General features: G+C 47.5%; 1 pseudogene; it reads left to right on the forward strand.

Annotated features, from left to right (window-relative positions):
- Positions 1–724: 724 nt before the first annotated feature.
- Positions 725–5,646, forward strand: LOC102425817 (annotated as a pseudogene).
- Positions 5,647–5,946: the final 300 nt, after the last annotated feature.

The raw sequence follows: 5,946 nt of genomic DNA on the forward strand, positions 1-5,946 counted from the left end.
GAGGCAGGGAGAAGGTGGCTGTCTATAAGCCAGCTCTCAGCAGAAATGGAATTTCCCAGCACCTGATCATGGACTCCAATCTCCAGAACTGCCGGAAGCTGGTCCATCCTTGCTGCTTGACACAGTCGCTGCAGGGAAGAAACATCTGCACAGCATATGTTTCAAGGGACCTGGCATATATGGCATACTGTTCTTAATATGTTTGCTCCCCTTCTTAATGCTATGTGTTTAAATCAAGGTCAACTCTCCAAGAAAGGTTGTTTCCCCAGGTGGGTATTTTTTTCCTGGAGTTAGGGAGGGAACAAAACCCCTTAGCTAAGTGCCAGGTGGGTAGTTAATCACTTTAACTACAAACAATCACGCTTAAGCTACATAATCTTTACTTAGGATAATCTCCTTCAGTTACTTCCTTGTAGCTTAATAGAACAATAGAGTAACCTTGGAATGGAGATAAGAAACGCCCTAACCTTTGGAATAGAATGGATAGGATTAAAATCAACTGGTATAAATACAGATGTAACAGGAGAAATACACACAGAACCTGGCTGGAGAACCTGGCTGGAGGACCTGGTGAGAGAACCTGGCTAGGCTGCTGATCAACTGAACGCTGTCTCTGTGTGATTCCTTCTTCGCCGACTCCGTCCACACCTTTGGGAACCCCTGGACTGCTGGGGCTGGACCCCGGCATCTGGTGCTCAAGGGCTGAAAGGCTGCACTGGGAAGGATGGAGGTGGCAGAGACCGAGGCCAAGGCTGCAGCCGTAGAGTCCCTGGCCCAGCTGGCAAACATCCTGGAGCCTATAGGCCTGCAGGAGGAGGCGGAGGTGCCCGGACAGATCCTGGCTGAGTTTGTGATGGATTTCCGAAAGGACAAGCTGCTCTGCAGCCATCTTCAGGTAGTGGACTTCCTGCAGAACTTTTTGGCTCAGGAAGACATTGTCCAGGGCCTGGACCCCTTGGCCTCTGAAGACAGGAGCCGACAGAAAGCAACTGCAGCCAAGGAGCAATGGAAAGAGCTGAAGGCTACCTACCAAGAACATGTGGAGGCCATCTCAAGGGCCCTGATCCAGGCCCTGCCCAAGATGGAGGAGGCCCAAAGGAAGCAGGCACAGCTCCAGGAGGCCCTTGAGCAGATCCAGGCCAAGAAGCAAGTAGCCATGGAGAAATGCAGAACAGCCCAGAAGCAGTGGAAGCTGCAACAGGAGAAGCATCTACAGCACTTAGCAGAAGTTTCTGCAGAGATGAGGCAGCGTCAGGCAGGAACTCAGCAGAAGCTTGAGCAGTTGTATCAGGAACTTGGAACCTTGAAGCAGCAAGCAGGGCAGGAGCGGGACAAGCTGCAGAGGCACCAGACCTTCCTTCAACTGCTATACACCTTGCAGGGTAAGCTGCAACCCCCTGAGACAGAGGCAGAGCTGCCACAAGACTTGGATCTTCCTGAGGATAAGAAGAGGAAGAGACACCAAACAGCTCTCTTCCCAGTTCTGGATCCCAGCTGCTGACCCAATCCCGGGAGCAGACCAGAGGGGATACCATGGGAAGAGATGGAAGTGTGTCCTCCAAGGATGCAGTCTCACCTGTGTGGATTCCAGACCGTCTAGTCCAGTGATGGCGAACCTATGACACGCGTGTCAGAGGTGACACACGAACCCATTCTTTTGGTTGATTTTTCTTTGTTAAATGACATTTAAATATATAAAATAAATATCAAAAATACAAGTCTTTGTTTTACTATGATTGCAAATATCAAAAAATTTCTATATGTGACACCGCACCAGAGTTAAGTTAGGGTTTTTCAAAATGCTGACACGCCGAGCTCAAAAGGTTCGTCATCACTGGTCTAGGCCGACCTTATGTCTCACCTCCCTCCATCTCCGCCTCCCCCTCCTCCTCCCCAGTATCATCCATATCAGCCGACCTAGAGGGCACAGCTGACTCCTCCCCAGACGCTGACACCACCATCAAGCGCAGCCCTGATGGACCCTTTGATTCAGCCCTTCAATGTGCTGATGCTTCGGGAAGCCCATTGCCAATGATGCTGCCCACTAGCCAGATCAATAAGGACAACAAAACCACCGACTTGAGGACAGCTGAAATCCCTTGACTGAAGAGGCCAGCAACCTTCTACAGGAACAAGGCTCCGTGTGCACTCCATCCACTATGTTTATAGCTATGCTCGCTATCATTGCTTGTCAGTCTTCTTCCAAGTCTTAAACAACCCAATCCGAGAGGTGGCCGCTGATTTACACGCGCTATCATTTAAAAAATAAAAATGGGGGAATTTGCCGGAAGCCGGTCCACCCTTGCTGCTTGACACTGTCGCTGCTATGTTTCAAGGGACCTGGCGTATATGGCATATGTTTGCTTCCCCCTCTTAGCGCTATGTGTTTTAACCAGGACCACCTCCCCGAGAAAGGTTGTTTCCCCAGGTAGGGATTTTTCCCTGGAGTTAGGAATTAACAGGACTAAAGAAGGGAATGAATCAGTGAAACCCCTAGTGTTACAGAAATACCATGTACTACTTATGAAGTACTTGGACTAAGACTGTTGGCAATAAATTTGGGACTTGTTGGGCCCACATCCCCAGGGGTCTGCCCACCAGGGAAAGCACCAAAGCCTATACCCCTGGAGACTCACCTACACAGGGCAGTCCCAGGGAAGGCAAGCAGCGGGGCTGGGAGGACATAACCTTTACTGGGTAGGATAATCTCCTTCAGTCACTTCCTTGGAGCCTATCAGTAGAGCAGTGACCTTGGAATAGCCCTTATAATGGAACACAGAGATTAACCTAGACAGAATTAAACTCAACAGAACTAGATTAACAAACGCCCAAACCTTTGGAATAGAATTGATAGGATTAAAATCAACTGGTATATGTAAATACAGATGTAACAGGACAATAAAGACAGAACTTGGCTGGAGATCCTGGCTAGAGAACCTGGCTAGGCTGCTGATCAACTGAACGCTGTCTCCGTGTCATTCCTTCTTCGCTGACTCCGTCCACACCTTTGGGAACCCCTGGACCTGCTGGGGTTGGACCCCAACACAGAACTGTGAGAAAATAAATGTCTATTATTTAAGCCTCTAGCCTGTGATATTTTGTCATGCAGCCCAAGTAGATTAATACAGTGCCTCAATCAGAGTGGGCTGGGGGATCTATGTGTGTAGCTAGGATGGCCAAACTCTAAGGCTAATGTGTGGGGTGGTTCATCTAAATGGATGATAAAAACTCCCATGGAGATGACTAGAAAATGAATAATAATGTGAACTAAACTTATTTGGCACTCACGGGCCGGGAACTCTTTCAAGCCCTTTGCGTGCATTAACTCATTTCATCCTCTACCAGCCCCATAACACTGGCTCGGCATTGAGGCACAGAGAGGTGAAGTAGTATATCTGGTCAAGGAGGTGGTGCTTGAGTATACACTCAGACTGTAGAGCCCACACCCCTAACTGCTGTTCTGTCTGGGGTGTGGGGAATGCTATGAGCCAGGGGCCAAAGAAAGGATACACACAGAAAGGTGAAGGAAGAAAGGGTCACCAGACTAATCTGCCAGATCAGGTGAGCCAATCTGGGTGACAAGAGGATGACAGATGGGAGAAGATGACCTCATTGCCTCTCATCCAGAGGGAGAGACAGACTCTGTCTCCCACTGGTCAGTCACCCCACGTGGTGTAGCACCACCATACTCTAGCTTGTGTCACCCAGCCTCTCCAAGGAGGTGGCTGCTTTGCAGGGGCACCCTGCATCTGGAACATCCCAGTCTGTGGCAATGGGGGCAGTAGTGACCTGGCTCCACAGTCATAAGCTGTCATGAGGGCCAGAAAGCAAGGCATGTGACCCTGGCGGGTGAGGCTTAGTTGGTTGGGTGTCATCCTGTGTATCAGGAGGTTGCCGGCACATGCCTGGGTTGCTGGCTCGATCCCCAGTAGGGGGCGTAGAGGAGGCGGCCCATTGATTTTCCTCTCTCATCAATAAAAACAAAAAAAGAAGGCAAGGCATGTGGGTGGATCTAGGTGGCACAGAAACAGTCCTGCACCATCTTCCTGTGGCCTCCGAATTTAAGTTGAAATCAGAAAAGGAGTTATGTGGGGACATCATTGTTTATCGCCAGAAATGAGACAGAAAACATAAAATTGCAAATTGCAAAGGCTTTAGTTGAGGAAGCCATTCACCCAAAAGGCCAGGTGATGATTACATAGGTAACATCTTTTCTGCAGAGGAAAAGCGTTTTGATCGTATCTACCCAGAATTCCATGCAGCAAAAGAAAGGCAAATATTATTGGCGACTATTCTACTGTGGCATAGTAAGCAGTTTATAAAACTCGACTAACGCATGTAAGAAAACTGCATCTTTAAAAGGGCATGGTATTGATGGGAACACATTTTAATTTTTGAAATATCACTTCGGAGAGTAAATCCATCAGTGTAAGACAGCTGACCTGAATCGAGACTTTATTAATCTTCACTCTTGGGAAATTGGCAATAAAACATAGGGTCAAATCCCTTTTATTTATATTGCATTTGCATTGTGCTTTGGAGAACAGATTGCCACACTAATTAAGCTGAACCAATTCTTGTGAGAACGACTTACTTTTATTAGTAAGCACTTATGAATCCTGAGGTTTTCCCTCCATTTAGTCAGTTGTTACAGCTCCTCCCGGGTGTAGCAGTTGTTATTTCCCTCCCTGTTCAGAAGTGAAGAAATGGACTCAAGGTCATCTGGGTTGAACTAGAACTAGAAGAGATAAATGTTTTTTTGTCAACTGTGGTTTAGGGTCTTGTCACACAAGGAGGCCCTGGAAGAGTGAAGTAATTATTAAGACAATCAAATTGTCATGAAGATGCCATTTGCCTCCTCTGCCTTTTTACTGCCCTGTCCACCCCAGAGGTCTCTGATGTGTCTTGACTTTGAAAAAGAACCTTCCTCTTCCCCAGCTCCCATGTGGCTTTGCGGCTCCTGGATAGCATCCCTGGGCTGCTTCTCTGATGATCAGGTTTTAATAGGTTATATCGAAACTGGAAACAAATCCTCTTAAAGTTTTATGTCTCCTAGAAAGCAAATTAGCCTATAAGTAACTCCAGGCCCTGTTATCAAGCCTGGGTGAGACATTTGTAGCTGGTAGAAGGGAAGGAAATCCAATGCCTTTACAGCAGTAGTCAGGACACTCCCTGCACTCTCCGCCCCCACCTAGCTAGCCCCTCATGCCTTCATGCTTATCACAACGCTCTGGTCTGATTGCCAGCATCTGCATTCCTTACCTGTGGGCTTTTCCTGTGCAAGCCGCAAGTGGCCTCCAGCTCAGCAGCCCTCAAACAACTGCTAGGAGTTGATGGACTATATAAACACCCCAGCTCCCTCTCTGCTGGGTGGGCCAACACGCAGGCACCTGCTCTGCACTGGCTCCCAGAGTTCCATGGTAGAATCAAGCTCCAGTGGCCACAGTGGTAAGTTGTTGATAACACTCCTTTTATTGGCTTCCTGCCTTCTTCAGCTCACTTCCCCACTCCCCTAGTGGTGTTTTCTGCCATTGTTTCCTAAATAAACGTTTTTCTTGGGAATTCTTGCTTCAGGTTGGCTTCTGGAGGAACTCAAATGAAGACAGCCTCTACAATCTTAAACGTTATTTCCCAAAGAGTCCCTGAGATGCACATTCGTTTTGGCTGAGCTTCTGTGCCTGTCTTTGACTTTGATTTGCCCAGAGTTGAAGGGAATCTCGGTGTTTGGGTTCCCTATACCTCAATATTTTTCAAAATTCTCACCTGAATTAGCTTTCGATTTAAGTTTAATTACTGCATTGTATTCTATGAGAGAAGCATGAGCCTGAAATTTAATGGGTTAATCTCTCCCTCCCCCACCTTTTCTTTCTCTCTAGTAATAGGAGTATGTTAGCATTTGGCTAAATCTCAGACACTTTGATATGTAGTTGAAAATATAAAAATAGA

Source organism: Myotis lucifugus, unplaced genomic scaffold (genome assembly GCF_000147115.1).
Source record: "Myotis lucifugus unplaced genomic scaffold, Myoluc2.0 scaffold_444, whole genome shotgun sequence".
Taxonomy (NCBI): domain Eukaryota; kingdom Metazoa; phylum Chordata; class Mammalia; order Chiroptera; family Vespertilionidae; genus Myotis; species Myotis lucifugus.